General features: G+C 36.2%; 2 protein-coding genes across 5 annotated transcripts in view; one reads left to right on the top strand and one right to left on the bottom strand.

Moving 5' to 3' along the window:
* The window catches only part of dock2 (dedicator of cytokinesis 2), a 223,951-nt gene that overhangs the window by 63,652 nt on the left and 137,887 nt on the right, over nucleotides 1-22,412 (bottom strand). The gene's annotated exons all lie outside the window — the stretch shown is intronic.
* insyn2b (inhibitory synaptic factor family member 2B) overlaps nucleotides 5,614-22,412 on the top strand; it is a 33,656-nt gene continuing 16,857 nt past the window's right edge. For both annotated transcript variants that reach the window (XM_028459362.1, XM_028459361.1), the window contains exon 1: nucleotides 5,614-5,807. The gene's annotated coding sequence lies outside the window, so the exon portion shown is untranslated. The remainder of the gene's footprint in view (nucleotides 5,808-22,412) is intronic.

The raw sequence follows: 22,412 nt of genomic DNA, 5'->3' as shown, positions 1-22,412 counted from the left end.
GTTCCGAACTGCCATATAATACTCCGTATTCCTTTGATGTTTCACGTCTCATGTGGCAGTAATCATTTTTAAGTATAATGCAAAGAAATGTCTTGGTCTCCTCTTCCCTCCACAAGTACCGAGCCATGTTTTCTCGGAGAGCAGTGGTCATGTGACCAGGTACGTCAAGTGCTGTGACATGTATTTGCGTAAAAAGTGTTTCCATGGCACTTTTGCGACACATTTCAATATTGAAACATCTGAAATTCCTCCTCATGAAAGCCTCATAACTGTTTAGCGATATTTGACTGCTTTTTCGAAATTCAGGTGTTTCCATCACTATTTTTAATTACACTATTTAGATTTTGCACAATTCCACTGGTAATGGAAACCCAAATAATGTTTGTATTTTTTCAAACTAGATATTTGCATGTATTTGTCGAATAAAACAGTGATTAAACTTATGAGTTACCGTAATTTGATCAAAAGACATTTGCCCACAGCTGGTTGTACTTTGTACGATATATTGGTTTCATTATGTAAAACATGTAAATGTCTCTTTTTTGCTGAGCAAATGTCCAAGCACTGGGGATTTAAATCTACTTATTGTGAAATGCACCTTGTATTTCAGAATTGAAGCGCCATGGTTTGAGAATGTGTTATTTTGTGTTATTTTTGATGTTGTCACACTGTTTTTTAATTTTATTCACAAACCCCCTGTGATTATTTGCATACCCCTTGGGCTACCCATACCCCACTTTGGGAATCTAGGATATCGAACAATCGTTCTCTTTAGCTGGGTTTCCACTACAGATTTTCGCAAAATAAAAGCGATATTTCTAAATGCTGACAAAGTATAATTACGCTTTGATTGTGTTTCCATTGAACGTTGCTTTGGGCTGGAGCCTCGTAACTCCTGTGAAATCTCATCTGGCGAGACGCTGCAGAAAGACGGACGCTCAAAACCTCCTTATAGCACTTTGTATTTCTTTATTGTTTCACGTCTAATGTGGCAGTAATCATTTTTAAGTAGAATGCTAAGAAATGTCCCAGTCTCCTTTTTTGTTAGCATGTTTTCTCAGAGAGAAATTATCATGTGACCTGTATTTGCGGTAAAGGTGTTTTCATAGTGCTTTTGTGACACGTTTTAATATTGAAACATCTGAAATTCCTCCTCAAAAAAGGGTCGAACCTCTTTAGTAATATTTGAGTGTTTTTTCTAAATTCAGGTGTTTACATCACCAGTTTTGATTGTGTTATTTACATTTTGCACGTTTCCACTGGTAATGGAAACCCAGCTTCTATCACTTGAAGAATTAAAAGTTTGTATGATTGTTGTGGATATCGAATGGTGTTTTGCATTGAATAGTTCTCATGAGTCTGTGCAGGTCGTTTGTTGAGCCAGTGTGATATGACATGTTTCAACGCTGACCTTCGCATTAAATGCACACACACGTTGTATCAATCATCATTACACACCACTTATGTGCACCCCTGGTTATGATATAATGGACTCTTTAATGCAAACATGAGCTCAGCACTGGAGATACTATTTGATGTCAGACTAGAATTGCATGGTCTCAGCACATGCACGATGTTTGCAGAGCTTGTGTGTTGCATGGCTGCATGTTTGCTTATGTAATATGCACTGTTGCATTTACACTAATGCACACACATGCGTGCGGGCACACACACACACAGCATTTTCTCATTTCTCCAGAGGTCAAGTGAAACAAAGCCAAGGTGAGGCCACCATCGGCAGTGACACATATATCACCAGTTATGCTGTGACAGAGGAAGAACCAAGAGGGACTATTGTGTGGATGCTGCATTATTAAGGATGTGAATACAAACAAACCACAGCACTTTATCCCAATAATTTACCATCAATCCTACCAAAAGCTGTAAATGTGTGCATTAGGTTGTTGAGGCTTATTCACAGCAAACCATTACCTCTAAATGAGATCAGTGAGTCACAGCTGTGGTTTTATTGGATGGAGTAAATTAAGACAAAATAATTTACAAGACAAAATACAATTTTGGTAAAAAGAAAAGAAAACAAGCAAAGTTGTCAGGAGCTGGGTTTCCTTTACCCTTGGAAATGCCATGGAAACACTTTTTCCACAAATACACGTTAAAGAACGTGACGTACATGGCCACATGACATGACACACTGGGTCACATGACCACTTCTCTTCTAGAAAACATGGCTCGGTACGTGAAGACAGAAGAGGAGGCGAGACACTTCTTTATACTTAATAATTATTACTGCCACATTAGCCAGCAAACAACAAAGGAATGCACCGTTATAAGTCTCGTGGGATGAGATTTCACTAGAGTTACGAGACTCCAAAACAACCTTCAATGGAAACACATTCAAAGTGCAATTATACTTTTACTTTGTCGGCATTTAGAGATGTGGCTTTTATTTTGCAAAAACCTGTAATGGAAACGAAAGTCTAAACTTTAGATGGTTTAAACAACTCCTAACAGAGCAACGCTTTCTGACCAACTTTCCCATGAAAGCAAACCAAAGTAAAACCTGTTTGATATTCCAACTACATGACAAAGAAGGATATTAATTTGCAAAAGCATAATTTCTGCCAGATTTGAAACACTGAGCATTCATCATTAGGCTTAATTACAAACTGATGTCACACAGTGCTAAAGCTTATTCTCTCTTCCATTTATCTAAATGACTCATTCACTGTCGGACTAAAGAGAGAGAGAGAGAGAGAGAGAGAGAGAGAGAGAGAGAGAGAGAGAGAGAGAGAGAGAGAGAGAGAGAGAGAGAGAGAGAAAGAGAGAGAGAGAGAGAGAGAGGGTGTGGAGACAGAATGTAGATGATTTGGTAAGCGTGATAAAAAACGCTTATTGAAGAAAGTTTTTTCTTTTTCTTCTTGTTCATAAAATCTCCAAAGAACAATCTATGCTATGCTAACTAGCGACGTATTACTCACTATACCTCTCTGTTTACAAATATCTCAATCTAACCGACTCACCACGGGTTGCAGAGTTGACAGGTGTTAGTTTTTGTAGAAGGGGCGGGGCTAACAGTGCAGGTTCGCGACATAAGAAGCCACCAAAACGTCACAAACATCCGGGGTTTCACCCCACAATGGGCAATCACTCTTACATTTTTACGACAAAATATTCCAAAATGAAACACTTTGACTAACATTGGAAAATAATAGATCAACAGAACTACTTTATTAGCTACTCTTTAAGCACACTCATCAGACAGCCCAGTGTCAGTGGGGATCGTGAAGAATTACGTGAATGAATCTATTATTCTTGTTTCAGTGCTACATATGGATTTCAAGCTGATGTGGCCAATTTCAATTGGAAGTTATTTGCCTAACCGGAACCTTTACCCTAACCCTGAATAAAATGCTATATTCAGTTGTAATTAAGGTTCAGAGATTAAATAAAATGTCATTAATTCTATGTGCAGTAGCATTTTGGCTGTCATCCTGAACATAACACAGATTGCTAGTGCTGTCAACAGATTAAATATATTGTACAATTAATTAAATATGCTCTGTGATTAATTAATCTAACTAATTTCTTTTTTAATCCCACCTAAAAATTGCTGAGAAACGCCCTCAATTTGAGGTATTTTCATCGCAATTACATTATTGTGGCAGATCGAAAGAATGATGTATAACAAAGTGGTTTTACAAAGACATTTATTGTTTTTAACAGACTTGGAACATTTCCATTCCTCTGTATGTGAGACTATAAAAGGCTGCTGACACCGTTAGTTTAGACCATCAGGGGAAATATTGATGTGTACTCCAAATAATAGAAAATAGAAATGAAATAAAACATCAGGTCCATATATAGTGCTATAAGTTAGCACATCATAAACAGTAAGAACAATTTTCTGAGCAATACAATTCAAGATTACTGGACGTTTTGTTTTTTCTCTCCTTCAGATAATATATAATAAATAACACAGGCCCATCAATCACAGTGCTGTAAATTAGCACATCAAATCACAAAATTAAGTCACTTCTAGTAGCAGTAGTAGCCCCATCCACATACCCCATCCACATACTCTACACTATGCCCACTATAGTTATTTATCCACTGACTTTGTTCATTTGTCACGCTGCCTTTGGACGTAACCGTGCGATGCTAAATGCTATATGTACGTTCACAGTGCATTAGTGAATTGATCCAGGTGTTTTACGATGTTGATTTTGTTTGATTAACACTTGCCAGCAGAAACATATGAAATTGTCATTGGTGGTCTCAATTTGCAACATACCTACCCAAACCTAGTGGTCACGGCACGTAACTGGTCCTAACCACTCGGTCTAGTGTGCCGTGCAAAGGACTGCTGTCCGTGTTAGCTGCAACAAACTTTCTTGCACAATTTGGACACAACTTTAGTTTTCCATCCGGTGTTTTTTTAATTCTTTTTTTTAAATTTTAACTAAAATGAATGCGCTCAAAGACTCCTCAGACTCCTCAGCTTCTACCATTGTATCCAGTGCATCAGTATTTAATGGTATACCGGGAACGCGTGCAATGAGTAAGGTTTTGTTTGCTGTTTGCAGTGCAAAAAAGAAGAAGCGATTAATGCGCTAAATTTTTTTTAGTGCGTACATTTTTCCTGTAATGAATTAATCGCAATTAACGGGTTAAAGTGACACCCCTACATATTGCTAATGCTAGCTTAGTGCTGTTGCTGAATGCTAATGCTATATTAATGCTAATTCTAGCTCGTACTAAGGTAATGCTAAAGTTGTGCTAATGCTTGGCTAATGCTAATGCTAATGTTAACACTAATAATGTTAGTTAATTATAATGCTACTGTAGCTAATAATAAGTTAATGCTAACACTAATGCTAATGCCAGCTGATGCCAAGCTAATGCAGTGCGACGCGGGCCAGCACCTGCTTTTTCTTCAGGAAATGCGCATATTCTATTGAGTAGTAGCATATTGACTGTCATCCTGAAAATAATACATATTTTGGAGTGTACATCCGTTAATGGGGGACTCCCTTCTGAGGAAGACATTGGGAAGTTCTGTTGAGTTTACACACTTCATTACAGTAGGTGGCGATATGCACCTATACAAGTTTGATGCAACACGCCAATAACCAAGAAAACAAACAAACAATACATATTTTTGAAAATCGTTGTGGGTAGCAGGAATTTATCAAAGAAAGTTTCACATGAGAAGACTAAAACGGGACAAAAGGAGAGAAGAAAATAGTGAGATGAAAGGACAGCACATCAGGGCGAGACAGGCCAAGGCAAGTCAGGCATAGGTATAAATAAACTGAGCATTAGAGACAAGAGTGAGCATTTCTGTGCTTGGTGGCCTGGCTTGACTCCCAGATACGATACTCTTTGCCAAAAACTTTCACACATGAACAGAAATCCAGGATGTTGGATGGGATTAACCACCAGGGGAGACACGGATGGAGCACAAATACAAGAAAGGATGCAGCAACTGTAGGGAAGACCAAAATAAAGTGAAGGTATTTGACAGAGGAAGTGAAAACTGCAGCAGGTGGAAATTTAGACGGATCGATCTGGAAGAGACATAAAGAAGGAGAAGGAGGAGAGAGAGAGGGAGAGAGAGAGAGAGAGAGAGAGAGAGAGAGAGAGAGAGTGTGTAGTGGGGGGGGATCAGTGGGTTTCACTAGCAGGCAAGGATCAGCAGCGACAGTGTGAGACGGAGGAAGAGATAGAGAGTGGTAAGGCATCGGAGGAGAGCGCTGCTGCTGCTGCTGCTGCTGCTGCTGCTGCTGAGGACTAAGGGACTATTGGAGAGAGTGAAGCATGTGGACCAAAGGGGAGGATAGGAGAAGGTAAGCGATGGAAGGAGAAGAAGAAGAAAAAAAAAAAATGATATTGGTATGTGTGCGTGCAGTTTCACTGGTGTTATGTTGTGAAGTCTGTACACTCATTGATAACGTTGTTTCCACTCTGCTTGTCCAGGGATTATACTTTATTTCAAGAAAGCTCATTTAAGGACCATGAACTATAAGGGGTATGGGGGTGGGGGGGGACGGGGACCCAAAAACTATAGGGAAGCTGGCACCACACTGCAAACTCAAGTACAAAGCAAAAGTCATAGATTACACATACTGACATATTCCTGTACATATCAAAGGACGATGACTTATTCACTGAAGTGTGCATGAATTGGTTTCTATTAAAGAGGTTATGGTATCACACCATGAAAGTCATGCACACACATGCTTAGTGCATAATATGCATCTGTGTGTGGCATGAGAGTAATCCCCTCCATCGTCACAGCAGGATTTGATGCACATAAACACAACTGTGTGAGTGTGTGTCTGCGTCTAGTGCTCGTGCTCACTGCGATGGGTTGATCACGCAACATTGATTACAACTTTTGCTTTTATGAAGGATTCCGACACTTTATTGCGTATTTCTGACGTCGGGTTAAAAGCCTCTGAATCATCAGGAGAGCCAGAGCGGCTCCAACCAAGGGATTACTGTATAGCACAAGCTTTCTTCTCTACATTAATGCTGCGCCTGTGTATGAAAAGAACCAAATGTAGACTTTAAGTGGACGTATGTGACCTCTGCACTTAACCAGTAAATACCCTTATATAAATTAACTGTCAGCATGTGTGCTTATGTGGTGTCCCACAGGGTTGGGGTCAATTATAATTGTAATCTCTTATTTGACAATTCATTACAATTATGATATATTTATAGTTTTAATTGGAATTGGAAAACAATACATTGCTGTTGTTCACAATTGAGTTAACTAACATTGTTAACTAACATTGTAATTAATAGAAATTCTATAAAAACTGTAAATTAGAATTTAATTCAATGGAAACCAGTAGAATTATGTTACAGTTCTATGGTGTACAAATGTGTAGATAACAGTTAATAAAATATGCTTCATAACAAGTTTACCTGTCAGTTCTCTTAAGAATCATTTTACTATATATATATATATATATATATATATATATATATATATATATATATATATATATATAAAAAATGAAATCGAGAGGTATACTGACAGAAACCAAAAAGACTAATAACAATATTTTCATGATAAGCAAGCATAACCATGTGACCAAGAAATTAGATGATGAATAATAATAATATTTTTGAGTGTTTTTTTTTTTCCAACTGATTTAAGACATAAGTCAAAAATTGATGCGTTATCATAAGAAGTTTTATACATAAGGCTGTCATTATCTGTCATTAGCATGAATAAGGTGTCATGAAGGCTGTCATTATATGTCGTTCATTACCCTAACCCTAAACCTTTGTTACCCTAACCCTACCTAACCCCAATAGATCCCTCCATCTAACCCAAAAAATACCAACATAGCTCCAAAGGTGTCATACATTAGTGAACGACACCTAATGACAGCCTTTATGACACCTTTTTCATGCTAATGACAGCGTAGTCACCCTTAATAATGTATAAAACTTCAAGTAAAGTGTTACCCAGAAAGCTAACACAAGACGGCTATTTATTAAAGGGTCAGTAATTGTTAATAATTGTAATTGAACTTTAGTAATTGAGAACGTATTCCTAATTGACTTTAAGGGGGAAAAATAATATTTGTAAGTTAAATTGTAATTGGAAAAAAATGTTGGTTGCCGTTATTGTAATTTAATTGGAATTGAACATGGATAATTCAAGAAGTAATTGTAACTGAAAAATGGGTAACACTTTACTTGAAGTTTTATACATAAATGCTGACATTAAGCTGTCATTATTATGACCAGACACCTGTCATTAGCATGATTAAGGTGTCATGAAGGCTGTCATGAAGTGTCATTCATTACTCTAATCCCTAAACCTTTGTTACCCTACCCAACCTAACCCCTAACCCTACCTAACCCCTAACACTATCTAACACTTACCCAACCTAACCCCTAACCCTACCTAACCCCTAACACTATCTAACACTTACCCAACCTAACCCCGAACCCTACCTAACCCCTAACACTATCTAACACTTACCCAACCTAACCCCTAACCCTAACCCTAACCTAACCCTAACCCCTAACCCTAACCCCTAACCCTACCTAACCCCTAACCCTAACCTAACCCTAACCCCTAACCCTACCTAACCCTAACCCTAACCCTAACCTAACCCTAACCCCTAACCCTACCTAACCCTAACCCCTAACCCTACCTAACCCCTAACCCTAACCTAACCCTAACCCCTAACCCTAACCCCTAACCCTACCTAACCCTAACCCTACCTAACCCTACCTAACCCTCCCTAACCCTACCTAACCCTAACCCTACCTAACCCTACCTAACCCTCCCTAACCCTACCTAACCCTAACCCTACCTAACCCTACCTAACCCTAACCCTACCTAACCCTACCTAACCCTCCCTAACCCTACCTAACCCTAACCCCTAACCCTACCTAATCTTGGGTTAGAGCTTGAACTTGTTGAATGACAGAACCTCATTTACTTTTTATTTTCTATGCAATAAAGTTGCACCTTTGACAATATATCTGATGTCTGCAGTCATTTTTAAGTGCATTGAAAAAAAAAATAATTTGAAAATTGAATTGAAATGTGAATTTTTCTTTAAAAAAATTGGAGATTTTCTTTTAGGCAAAATCGCCCAGCCCTAATGACAGATAATGTCAGCCTTACAGTATGTATATAACTTCATGTAAAGTATTACCCAGAAAGCTAACACACGAGGAAGGTTAGGTTTTATTAGGTTATTTATCAAAGGCAACTGTTATTATTTTAATTTTAATTTAGTAATTGAGAATGTATTTCTAATTGACGTTCAGGGGGAAAATAATATTTGTAAATTTAATTGTAATTGGAAATTAATGCCAATCACTGTAAAATGTAATTGACCCCAACCCTGTAGTCACACTGTACTGATAATTACTGTAAATAACCAGAAGGTTTATGGAGTCTATATTGTTTTATGATTGCTCATTTGGTTTTGTTTCCTTCCGTATTAGCACAAAAACATTAAGCGAATCACAAAAAGGTCAAAGTAATTACATGTCCTGCTGCCTCCAAAATGTTGTGTAGATCATTTCCAACTGTCCAATTACCAGGTCTGCATTCCTAACACAGTGTCAGAACAAGGTTACTGAATAATATTTAAACCCTAAAAATGTCATCTTCTCATGGTTTGTTAACTCTGAGCCTACTTCTACATATGAGCCTCTAACTCATCGGTCACAACACCGTTCTGTTTCCTTTTCCACTGGCTGAAACACTCCATCAGACAAACCTTGGGCCATCACACTTGCCAATATGTTGTCATCCAACAGGACAGCTTTCTGCCCAAACCTCGCTTTCGAAACGGAGCCCAAACAAGTCAATTTCATCTGAATTTGTATGCAGCACTTGTTCTAGGAACAATCCTGGCTTTTATAGAGGAAGTTTGGCATATTTTACACTATCATGAAGAGGTTCTAGACAATGTTTCCAACAGGTGCTTTTCTCTGTGGTTGCTGCAGCAGTCCCACCATCATTTCACACAGACATATTGTAGATTTGCAGAGAGTGGGTTATTAGCAGGCGTTCCTAATGCTAGTTTTGATTTAAAAAGCTGATCAAAGACTACTGACACAAACGGTGTGTTGCATACTATTAGAGCTTTGGAAATAGAATGTTTTGACCCTAAACTACATTTTGCTGTAAGAATTAATCAAAATTACGAAATGGATTTTGAGAAAATGTTAACCAAAGATAGATATTACGCTATGGAAAATTCCATTACATTTAGGATGGGATCCGGATCAATATACTGGTTCTATATCAGTTTGTAAAATGGAAAAAAATCCTCTCTCATCATTGGTGAGATTTCAAAAATGCATATCTTGGTTTGTATTTGAACGTTCTTTATGAAATTTGATGCAGTTATGTTGGGTTGGTTCCTCAATCACCCCATCGAGTTACATTCAGATCGGATCTAGATTGTGACAGTGCATTAATCAATTACAGAAGAATAACGTACAAAAAAAATAACGTTGTTAATCTTTTTTTTGTACTCCAAATGGTGCATAACCTTTCTCATTGCACATGTTTTTGGTATACCCATAATACCGGGAGAACCCGAGGAGAAGTCGTTGCTATGTTTCATGGGCGTTCATTTTAGTTTAAAAATAAAAAACAAAAAAAACAAAAAAAAAAAACACTGGATAGAAAACAAAAGCTAAGTTGTGTGCTAATTGTGCAAGAAACAATTTGTCAATCACCGGAGCTCTTCTAGCCTCTGCTAGCAAAAAAAATAAAAGCCTCTGCTCGCACCTCAATGCTAACATGTAGCAGCTAGCACCTCAATGCTAACATGTAGCATGTAGCACCTCAATGCTAACATGTAGCAGCTACCACATCAATGCTAACAGGTAGCAGCTAGCACCTCAATGCTAAACCTGTAACAGCTAACACCTCAATGCTAACATGTAGCATGTAACACCTCAATGCTAACAGGTAGCAGCTAGCACCTCAATGCTAAACCTGTAGCAGCTAACACCTCAATGCTAACATGTAGCATGTAGCACCTCAATGCTAACATGTAACAGCTAGCACCTCAATGCGAAACATGTAGCAGCTACCACATCAATGCTAACAAGTAGCAGCTAGCATCTCAATGCTAAACATGTAGCAGCTACCACCTCAATGCTAAACATGTAGCAGCTAGCACCTCAATGCTAACATGTAGCAGCTAGCATGGACAACGATCAGAGTAGGAGCAGACAGTGTCTCCAATCCCCACTGGACAAGATGACAGGGTTCAGAGCCAAAATGAATAATTCCATGAGTGACAAATGAACAAAGTCAGTGGATAAATGATTGTAGTGGACAGTAGACCACTATCGGTGGTAGAGGATGTGGGCGGGGCTAGAAGCGCTGCTACAGATAGCATCGTCTGACCCAACTTATCAACTACTATGTAGAAAGACTATTTCAAACTAAACTAAACAGCTTCATCAGTTGCTGTTTATTTCATGCAACAGATATTCTAACTATTTTGCACTGTTTAGTTTCCACTTCTCTTGAATGTTCTGTATTAAGTGTTGTTTTTTTTTATTTTATTGCACAAAAACACATTATTAGAAAGTTTACAAAAATCTGGAAAAACAGGAATATACCGGTAGCTTATGTAACTTTAACTTTGTGCTTTGTAATAATAATATTCTTTATTCATATTGTACATTATGTTAGCACTCAGTGATGAAAACAATAAACACTATTTTGTTGTTTATGCTCATTTATTGTTTTCAATGATTCATATACCATTTAAATTGAAAAACGCTGCTTCTCGTATTAAATAAACATTAATCTAGAATAATCAAGATGAGTTAATTACAAAGTCTTTACTTAATTAGATTTAGTCTTTAATCAAGTCCCACTTCGACATTTTGTTAAGCTTTTTTCAACGTTACAAAAGAAAATCAATGAATGTGACAAAATAAATGTTCCTAAATGCTTTAAGAGTGGGGGTTTATTGCTCCTCACAATGACTTTGATGCAGATAGCAAAATCTACTCTATATTAGGGTCTTCCATCAAAGCATGGTAAAAAATAGTCTCAGATAACCTCGATTAGAACACTGCATTAGGTTTTGGCATCCAGAAGATGTTTTTGGAATACATTTGGAAGAGAAAGGAGATGTTTTAGAAGTTGCACAAGCTGCTCAAAGTTATACATTATATACACATAACATTATGAAAAAGGAAGGTTCACAGATTCCACCAAAGCATTAATCTATCATATTATGAAGGGAAGCAGATCAGTGGTTTTGTCACCACCAGCACGATGTGTTTCTTTAAAACTCTGGATCTGCCACAAACATGATTCAGAATTGTTCCAGCAGATGTGACCAAAGCTAATGGTTGTTGGACTTTCAACATTTCTTTGCAAGCTTCAGTTTGTTTTTGCAGAACAAAACCAACAATTTTTAATCGTTAGGTTATAGTATGGAGCCATTTTCACAAGGGTCTTGTGCAACCTCTAAATATTAATTTATTTGCATAAAACTTTGGCCCCAAATGATTTGGCCAGATGTGGAACCAAATGCAGGGTTCTGATCTAGAGAATCTTAATTATTATTTTTTTTTGACCACCCTAATGTACATTTATTTTCAACACCACTGTTTAACTCAATAACTGTAACAACACTGATACAGCCCCCCCCACCCCCCCACACCACCACCAACCAACCATATTGCTTATTGCTAATTGCAAAATGTTGTGTTTTTTATATGCCATTGTTGTTTTGTTTAAAATTGCATTTTATTTTTATTCTAAACTACGTCCTTTCCACAGTTATATATACAGTATATTATGTTGGTATGTATTTTTGTTTTTACTGTTTACTTTTACTATTCGATGGTGTTGCTGCAATGTGTGAATTTTCCCTATGGGTATCAATAAAGGTTTATTATATTCTAATTCATGCATAAAGAAAACCTTGCCCTATCTTGAACTTAAAGGTGAACTTAAGGGTATTTGCATGTGTCTTCATGAAACAGTGGATGATACAGCTACACAGATGTGAACACCTGCTGAAAGACTGCTGTAATTGAGTGGTATATAATCTTAACTAAGGACAACAGACTAATCAAAGGGCTATGACCTTCTACCTTATTGACATTTACTTCTTTCCATTTCTCCATAGTGTGTGACATAAGATAGAAAGGGAGAGAGATAACGGTTAAAGAAGATCGACAGAAGTCAGGAAGAAGAATGAAAAACTTTGGCAGCGAGCGCTCCAGTGTGTGTGTGTGTGTGTCGCCTCTGACACGCCGACCACACACACCGTGAACCAGTGAGGAGATGCAGTCAAAGACTAAACCACTTGAAAGTCATGAGGGCGTAGAGATAGATGAGGGAGTGTCAGGGTGGGCAGAGGAGCGATTGGTGGGGGTTAATGATGGAGAGATTGAAGGGATGAATGGACAAGATGAGTGATAGAGCAGCAAAGATCAAGACGGGATGTGTGATGGTGGAACAAGCAGGGTCTGAATGAGTTGGAGATAGAAAAGGTAAAGGACTGCTGCACAACGACAGCCTCTACATCCTCTAAATCTAAGCCTTTGTTTTATTTTGTTACTACATTAATCTTTCCCTAACGTCTCACAAACATGCACATTTACATTGGCCCTTTCTGCTTTACTGATCAACCAGCAAACATTTATTAAGCCAACAAAAAACCAACCAAACGGATTACGCCAGCAGATGGTTTCCTCAATGCCATGCTCTTCATTTGTATTCCAGCCTCTTTTTGTATTTGCTAGCAATACCTGAACAGATGTAAATAGACTGACAGCTTTAAAGCAAACAGCTTGGCTGAATGTAATCTCTGACGTCCTCTTTAATGCAGCTTCAATGCAGTGTGACATCGCTGAGAATTTTCCAACTATATATGCGTGATCACGCAAACAAATAACACGCTTTAAAGAGTCAAGAACGTGTTTGAATAAATGCATTGGGTGTGTATACAGTGGCTTCTACAAACATGTGCAAAACAAGTCGACCTTTCAGCTAATTAACACAACAAAGGCCTGTGAAAATAACTGTAATCACAAATGTTCATTCATGGATTCATTAAATCCGTCACCCACGCACCGTCAGAATTCAACTTTGATCAAAACTCTTTAAATAAAGCTCTGATTTAATATCATCTCTGTTATGACTTTTAAACACTATGAGCTTTTACAGACAATACCATACACGGCCCATCACAGGAATCCAGAGAAGTAGTGGTCAAATATTTCCATTATGTCATTTTTATGTCATGGTTATATGTTATACTATACATACTATGTATATATTATTACATTTATTTAGTATATATATATACATTATATTATTATCAAGAATGTATTATTGCATGCCTTATTCTTATTTTATTTAATCTATTGTTTGCTCTTGCACCTTTTTAAGCACCTGTAAGCCAAAGCAAAATCCTAGTTGTGAATTCTGTTCATCAACAATGGCAATAAAACATTCTGATTCTGATTCTGATATACGCGATAAATATACTGTCCAATAGGGGTGTGTATTGCCTGGCATCTGGCGATACGATTCGTATCCCGATACATATGTCACGATACAGTACGATACGATATATCCCGATATTAAAGTAAAAGGCAATTATTTCGATTTTGTTTTTAATATATGACTTAAGAAACAACTAATCTGTTAAAGTGTACACCTTCATGAGAACATTATGTATGAAATATATTTTATTAGCATATTTTACACTCAAAACATTGGCTTTAACATGCCATGTGCCAACAACTTCAAATAAATAACACACGATCTGCCTGTGGCTTTTAAACGTCCTTTGTGCAACATGACTTTAGTGCAACATGACTTTAGTGCAACATGACTTTAGTGCAACATGACTTTAGTGCAACATGACTTTAGTGCAACATGACTTTAGTGCAACATGACTTTAGTGCAACATGACTTTAGTGCAACTTAACTGAGGTATTGGTCAAGAAGAACAAATCAATGCAGAAAGTTAGTACCTTCTTTTTAGATTTTAAAGTAAAAACACAAGCTAGTCAACGTGCTCAGGTTTCAGAGCACTTCTTTGTGCAGTTACAATGTCTTCTGCAGTGGAAAAGACTTTCCTGGTTAAATAAAGGTGAAAAAAAATCGATATGAATGCATTTTGAATCGATCAGAAAAACGTGCAACGTAATATCACAATATATCGCCGAATCGGTTTTTCTCAACACCCCTACTGTTCAACTGCATTTCTTTTAGTTATAAAGGGCTTACAGTAAGGCTGGCAATTTAACGCGTTAATTGCAATTAATTAATTACGGAGAAATAACGCACAAAATAATAAAAATAATGCAGGTAATCAGATTTTTTTTTTGCACTTCTCATTTCACGAGTTCCTAGTACAGCCATAATACTGACACAGACTATTTTTATGGAAACTCTGAATTTAACTCTGTGGGGTGATGAGGAAATCCAGAAAACAATGAACATATCTTACATTTAAGTTTGTGATTTGTGAACAAATGATTTTCTTGATTCATATTACACAATATGTTAGCACTCAGTGATGGAAACAATAAACACTATTTTGTTGTTTAAGCTCATTCATTGTTTTCATGGATTAAGTCATGTAATAAAATCCATTTGAATTGAAAAACGTTGTGTCAAACATTGTTAGACGATTAATTTCGATTAACGGAAATTAATAAATGACAAAGTCTCTAATTAAATCGATTTTTTTTAAAAAAAATCTAGCTTCACCACTAGTTTAAAAGCATAAAAAGATAACTTAGCTTGTAAGCGCTCACTTTAAAAATAAATAAATAAAAAAAAAAATATATTTAGTAAATTATTACTGTAATTTATTCTGATATTCAAAGTAATTACATTACCATTGCCATGACTACTGGTTTAAAAAAAAAAAATCATTAAAATTACTCTAAATCTATTCAAATGTATTTCCTGCTCTATTTTAGTTATATTATAGTCCTATATATGATTTCAAACTATTTCTATTTTTATTTCCATCACAATATTAAAGCAAACCTTGCCCAATGACGCCCATATTATGAAAAACCATACGGTGATATTTATAAAATATCATGAAAATCCTTATTTGTCATGGACCCCCATAACAATAATACGATTACTTTTTGTATACAATGCACTTTAAATCAAAGTGTTGCACAAGCTGTTAAAACAGACGTTAAAACACAAACTGAAAGAACATTTAAAAGAGTTCCAAAAAACTCAAAGTAAACAAGTGGGTCTTTAACACAAACCTATAATATACTTTTAAAAACCATTTCTTTGGTTTCCGAAACTCAACTGAAGTTGTATTAGAAGGGTTCTACTTTATGAAATTAAATTGTTGATCTCAGTTGACTGATCCAGCTCAACTAAAATGAAAAAAAAAAACACATGCATGAGTAAAGCGTATATGAGCGTAAGAGCATTCCCTGCTGGTTTTAATAATCATTGCTGGATTTGTATGCAGCGCTGCAGGGTTATTTACAGCAAAGTGGAAAGGAACCAATCAGAGACCAATTATAAAGATGTAAGCAAACATGGTACGTGCTGCAGCCATGTTGGATCTGCAACGCAGCATTAATCGTTTTTAACAAGCAGGAAATACATCAATATACAGATACAGGGATTTCATCTCTGAAACTTTTGCTCAAAAGTTCATTAAATATAAAAAAAGAAAATAACACTTCAGTGAACTTGAGGTTTATAATTAATCTTCATTAATCTAAATTAATCGCATAACAATATTTGACATGAGAAGCAATGTTTTTTTTTTTTTTTTCAATTTATCATCACTGAGTGTTAACATAATGTGAATTATTAATAAATAATATTATGATTGCATTTTTCACAAAGCACAAAATCAAATTTAAGTAAGAATAATTCATGCTTTTCTGGATTTTTTTTGTAAACTTTCTAAAACAAATGTGTTTTTGTATTAAAATGAAAAAAGTGCAGAACATTCTAGAGAAGTGGAAACTGAACAGCATAAAATAGTTAGAATATCTGTATCATGAAATACACAGAGCAACTGATGAAGCTGATGAATTTAAAAAGAAAAAAACCCAAAAAGATCAATGTAGGTCTTCTTTATTTAAGCTCGGTGTTTTAGCATTTTGCATTAGCATTAGCATTACCAAATTGTATTTTAGTGTTTCTCTTTTTTAAAACTGGTCGGTTAATCTCATTCCAAGTCATCCATTACATTAACAAATTAGTCAGAAAGAAACTCTTAATAATGTCACCAATCATTCACACTACACTGACAAATCAATTTGTCCTTTACCTGAACTGAAGAAATAAAGTTAAACAATATTTATGTCAATCAATCACTAAAACCTGCTGCTTGTAAAATCCTCTTTACATTAAACTTCCAGATGTAAAAGAAATTCCCTGAATACGGTCAAACTGTTTAAAAAAAAAAAAAAAAAGCCACTGTCGCTCAGGAGTCACATAAAAAGCAGACTCCATTACCCAGAATGCATTACGTGCCTAAGTTGTCCCATAGGGGCGACACGGGGCTTGAGTTTGTTCTGTTCTGCCAGTTTTACGGATGAAAGACTGTAACCTTGCACACCATGTGATTACAAAGCAAAGCCAGTAAGTGTCTGTCTTCCTAAAACACACGTGCACACACACACGCACACACACACACACACGCACACACACACACACACACACACGCACCAATTGTTCGTTCAAAAATGAGGCTCACCTTGAAACAACCGGGGGCTTGATTTGATGGAGCGTTTGCAAAGGCATGAGTGCACACACACACGCACACGCACACGCACGCACACACTTCTTAACACCCCAGCGATCTTTTTACATTATATGATAAATCAGATGATTCCAAACTCACTACCTGATAATTAAAAGTGCCGGTACACTGATTTAAAAAATGACCCGTGTTACTGTTTGCATGGAAACACAAACTGAAGCACATTTGTTCATCTCACTGATGTTTACCAAGCCATTAATTTGACTTTCATCTCTCCTTTTTTACTCTTGACCCAGCATACTTCTCTCTGCTTGGGTCTTTTTTATCTCTCCTTTTGTTCTGTAATAAACTTTACTTGACACTTTGGGAGATTTAAACTTACTGTAGCTTCTACTCTCTGCCACATACATTACGTTCACCTCTTTTTCTATTCTTCATCACATCTTTTATCTTCGGTCTTTTTCTTCCGGCTCCACTTTAGGAGACGATACCATTCACTGAGTTTCCTCCTCGTTCATTTTCTACCACCAGAGGTGCATTGTGGGCAAGACAAAGATTAAACATAAAGAGAAAGAAGGGAGAGGAGAGAGGAAGTTAAAGACACAATGACAGATGGAGGAGGGTGCATGCAGTTACCTGAGTCAACAGGCACATTAGATGAGAAAAAAGAAGTGAATGGATGGTGTCAAAGCCACGAAGCAGGAGCCAAAACTGTGTGAGAGCCAAAACTAGTCAAAACCAGGCGCAAAACCAGACACTGCTTTCTAAATATATGCTGCTATTTCCTACCTGATTATAACCAGTTTAGGATCAACCCATTCACACAAAAATGTTACTTTGCCTCATTTCTACCTTTCTTCAAATTATCACAGCAGGGGCCACAAAAATGTGATTGTCTGATCTGAGGGCCACATGATCAACATTAATGCCAGCATTTAAAATAATGACCAATCTGAGTATTAATACAGAAAAGTACAAAGGTTTAACTCTATATCTGTTGTTATGTGTGTTTTGCAGTCATTTTGTATATTTTTGTCTCATTTCATGTTTTTGTGTAATCTTGTGCAATATGTTTTTGGAGTCATGTTTCAGTATATTTGGCATTGTTAGTATATTGCTCTGTTGTTTTGTAGTCTTTTTGTGTTTTATGGGAGATATTTTATGAATTTTTGCATTTTCTTGCTGTATTTTTTTTGGAATGTTGTATTATTTTCTGTTGGTTATGTTTATTTTGCTCATTTTTGTATCTTTCTGTGATGTTTTGGAGACATTTTGAGTATTTTCGTTATGGATTTGTATATTGCTCTGGTATTGTGGTAGTCGTTTTGTGTGTTTTTGCAGTTGTATGTGTATTTTTGGCATTTCATATTATTTTCTGTTATTTTTGGTAGTCTTTGTTTTTAAATCTCAAAATCCTTAATTTTGTATGCTTTTTGGAGAAATTTTTTCTAGAGATATTTGATTGACTTTTGCAGTGTTTTGTGTGTTTATGCCATAAAGTATTATTTTCAGTTTATTTTGGTAGTCGTTTTTGTCTTTCTGTAATCTTGTACTTTTTTAGAGACTTTTTTAGTGTTTTCGTTGTCATTTTGTATATTGTTCTGGTATTGTGGTAGTTGTTTTCTCTATTATTTTTTTTTTGGAGTAATTTTTCTGCATATTTGGATATTGTTCTGTGTTTTTCGGATTTATTTATGTGCATTTTTTACTTTTTGTGTGTACTTTTGCCATTTTGTACTTGTGTTGGGGCCGCACAATGAACCAGACCCACATTTTGCAGTATGCACAAGGATATAACTAATGTTCTTTATTTTCATGTTGCTTTAGTTTAATTAACCACATTTATAAACAGTCAAACACATACAGTATATGCTTCTTCTCCTTACATTCCCACACGCTGTTTCTTTTATCTTTTGTCTTTTTATTCTTTAATATAGGAAAGCAACTTCATCGACATGCAAACATTTTTTTAGTTTGAGTTGTTTTAGAGCACACAGTAGAAACAGCTTGTTTTTGAGTTTATGACAACAAAAAAAACTACAGGGATGTGTGAACTTTAAGTCAAAACCTTCATCGTCAACTCTAGAACAGTGATTACCTCAGCAAACCAATGTAGCAAACCTCAACAATAAAGTTCTCTCAGGTGAGTTACTGTATATAACAAATAAACATTATGATATAGTCGCTGAAAGAAATCCATCTCCAACACAGCTGTTAGCCTCACAGACTGACTGCTGCACATTACTGAGAGTCTAACTATGCAGCAGCTCTCTGACAGGACAACCACCATCACAAAAAACACATCTATTTCCTTTTGATTTATATCGTCTTAAATAATCACAGGGATTCCAAAGAGTCAGAGGTTGTTTATCACACTTCTATAGCACTGAAAAGAAAACAGTAGTGCTAAAAAGGTTAATTTATAACCTTCTCTGCTGCCAAAACAGTAAAGAATAAAAACCTCCAGGATGGGTCCCTGTAGGCCAGTGGAGACCGTAAAAAAGAGTGAATGAAGACATCAGTGATTCTGAACTTATATAAACTCACAGGCTGAGGTGCCGGTACGTTCTTAGAGGTCAGATTATAGTTTGACTGTTAAAGGGTCAAGAATGACGCTAGGATTAGCAATCTTTAAACATATTTAGTCCTAGACACAATGGTAACAACACGAACATGTATAATGTTAGATTATTTAAGCAAAGCAAACATTTGTGTTGTGATACTGCAACAACTGAGGGGTATTCAAGAAAGGAGGTTCAACAAACCCTGAGTTTATCCATAAACTCTGGGTCAACATACCCCGCCATGGTAAACTCTGGGTATCTGATTTCATTACAGCTGGTATGAAGTGGGTCAATCAACCCGGAGTATGTAAACCTTGGGTTACTTAAGTGCACGAGCACAATAAAAAGCCATCATAAATAGAGCAAAGATAACACGAACTACCATGGCAACCAACTGAAAGAGAGGGGAATATGAGCCTGTTATGAAGGTGCTTTCACACAGAACACCACTTTATTTTTATTGATTTTTAATGTAATGTAGTTGCCAGAGTCATCTGGATGTCCAAAAAAGACATGATAAAAAAGATGACAGTCTAGATTTGAACCCCCAACCCTATGCTGTAATAATGAAAATGTCAAGCTTTAAATGTGTATTCATTAAAATTGACATCTCCCCCTTTACATTTGCCACAGGTTTGTATCCAGGAAACTTTACTACAGACGTCAGTAGGCGTTTTAATGCAGTTCAACCATACAGAGCCTTTCCCTAAATGATCTACATCCACAATGTTGTAAACAAAACAACCGTTTGTAATTTTTTTTTTTAAAGCAATACAGAACATTTGTAACAATGTGAGCGTACGTCTGTGGTGTATAATGTTACTAATTTGTGTCAGAGAAAAGTGTCAAGGTAAATGAAAGTGTTCCTTGAGAAACGGTGTCCAGGTGGGCGGCCAGTGAGCAGGTTCGGTTCATGAAGAATGTTACCATGGTGACATACTCAAAGAAAAACAAACCTAGCTTTCAGGAATGGAATACACAGAGTTTCCCTCATCAGAGTACGAACATAGCTCGCTTTTTGGAATACCCCTCTGGTGAACCACAAGTGTGTGTGTACACTTGTTTTAAGGATTCAAAGCTTCTTCATTGTCATCATGTGCATGAAAATGTACTTAATGAATGAATTAATGAATTGATTAATTAATCCCTTAAAGAATAAATAGAGTAAATAATGATATTATAAAATAATGAAAATAGAAAAATAATGAAAAATAATGAAAAATAGAAAAACACCACTAATATACATATAATATATACAAAAATAATACAAATATACATTATACAAAACCATAGAACCCCAACAGCAGCAGCATATAATATTAATTTCATTCTTTTTAATTCAATTGTTTTTCACACACATTTCTATGATGTAAAACCTATACAAATAGAAGACATTTGGTAAAAACAAGGAAGTTCTTTACAAACTCAAGACATTTTGAAAAGTCATGGATATCCGGATTAAAACAATCAATCAAAATATATCATAAGAATTCAGACTCCTCCCTGAAGTCCACATGTGACCCAGATGTAACAACACACTGATGTATTAGGTTTAGGTGAAATGTTAAGCCAATGGACACACAGAATGTTCACGTGAACATGACTTATGTGACGTGTCAGTAAAAATGTGTGCAAAAGTGTGTTGAAGGCAACTCAGAACTTTTCAGCCTCCTACAGGATGGAAGGCTACAAATCAGACAAATATGAACGGGAATGTTTTGGAGATATTTATGTCATGCTGCATCTGGAACGCTTTGAAGAAGGAGAGCAAATGTTATTACTTGGAAATGAAGATTTCCGAGTTGTATTGCAACAGCTGTACATCTTGGTGCTCATTAGTCACAAAAACTGAACAATGTCCTCCCATGTATAGGACAAAATATTACCTTAACTGAATGGATATGTATCAGTGGAAACACTAGTTAGAAGAGCTCTTCTTTCTGTGTGTGTGGTATGAGTCATTGTTGACTATTAGACACAAAATGACTTCACAATTGAGGTAAATTTGTTGAAAAAGCTTGAAATAAGTGTGATGAGGTGATGCTATTTGCTGACTAATAAGTGATTTAATACATCACTTCTCATTGCTCTTCATTGCGATGCAAAGAGGAGATGTTTACATAAATAACCTACATTTACTGCATTTTTTTTCACCAACATTTACAGCGGCAATGGCTTGATTTCCTTTTCTGAGGGAAAAGGCAAAATCAATACCTTAATCTACTTTGTTTTCATCAGGGAATCTCAAGTGTTAGAGGCACCATCAGAGCACTCCAAGTATGATATTGGTAGTTAAACTTGGTAAAAGTCAAGTAGGGAATTTAGTTCATCTGCTAACAGTATGAGTCATTAACAAATGAATAGAATATTTCCGTTAATACATCATGTTTGTCCTAGACAAACAGAGGAAGGCAGATGCAGACAATGTTGTTGAGCTTCCAAACCTGACAGAAAGCCAAGCTGCAGTCATGATAATTGTTAAAATATAAGACAAACAGAATCATATCAACTTTCCAAACAAATAGTTATTCTAATTGTGCTACTGTGCAATGATACTGTGATAACTAGGGCTGGGACTTGATCGTGTTAATTGCAATTAATTAGTTCCAGACAAATAACAGTGAATTGCTTTTTTTCCAGT

Source organism: Gouania willdenowi, chromosome 10 (genome assembly GCF_900634775.1).
Source record: "Gouania willdenowi chromosome 10, fGouWil2.1, whole genome shotgun sequence".
NCBI lineage: Eukaryota > Metazoa > Chordata > Actinopteri > Blenniiformes > Gobiesocidae > Gouania > Gouania willdenowi.
The sequence above is the reverse complement of the archived record's forward strand: the minus strand, read 5'-3'. Positions and strand labels throughout refer to the sequence as shown.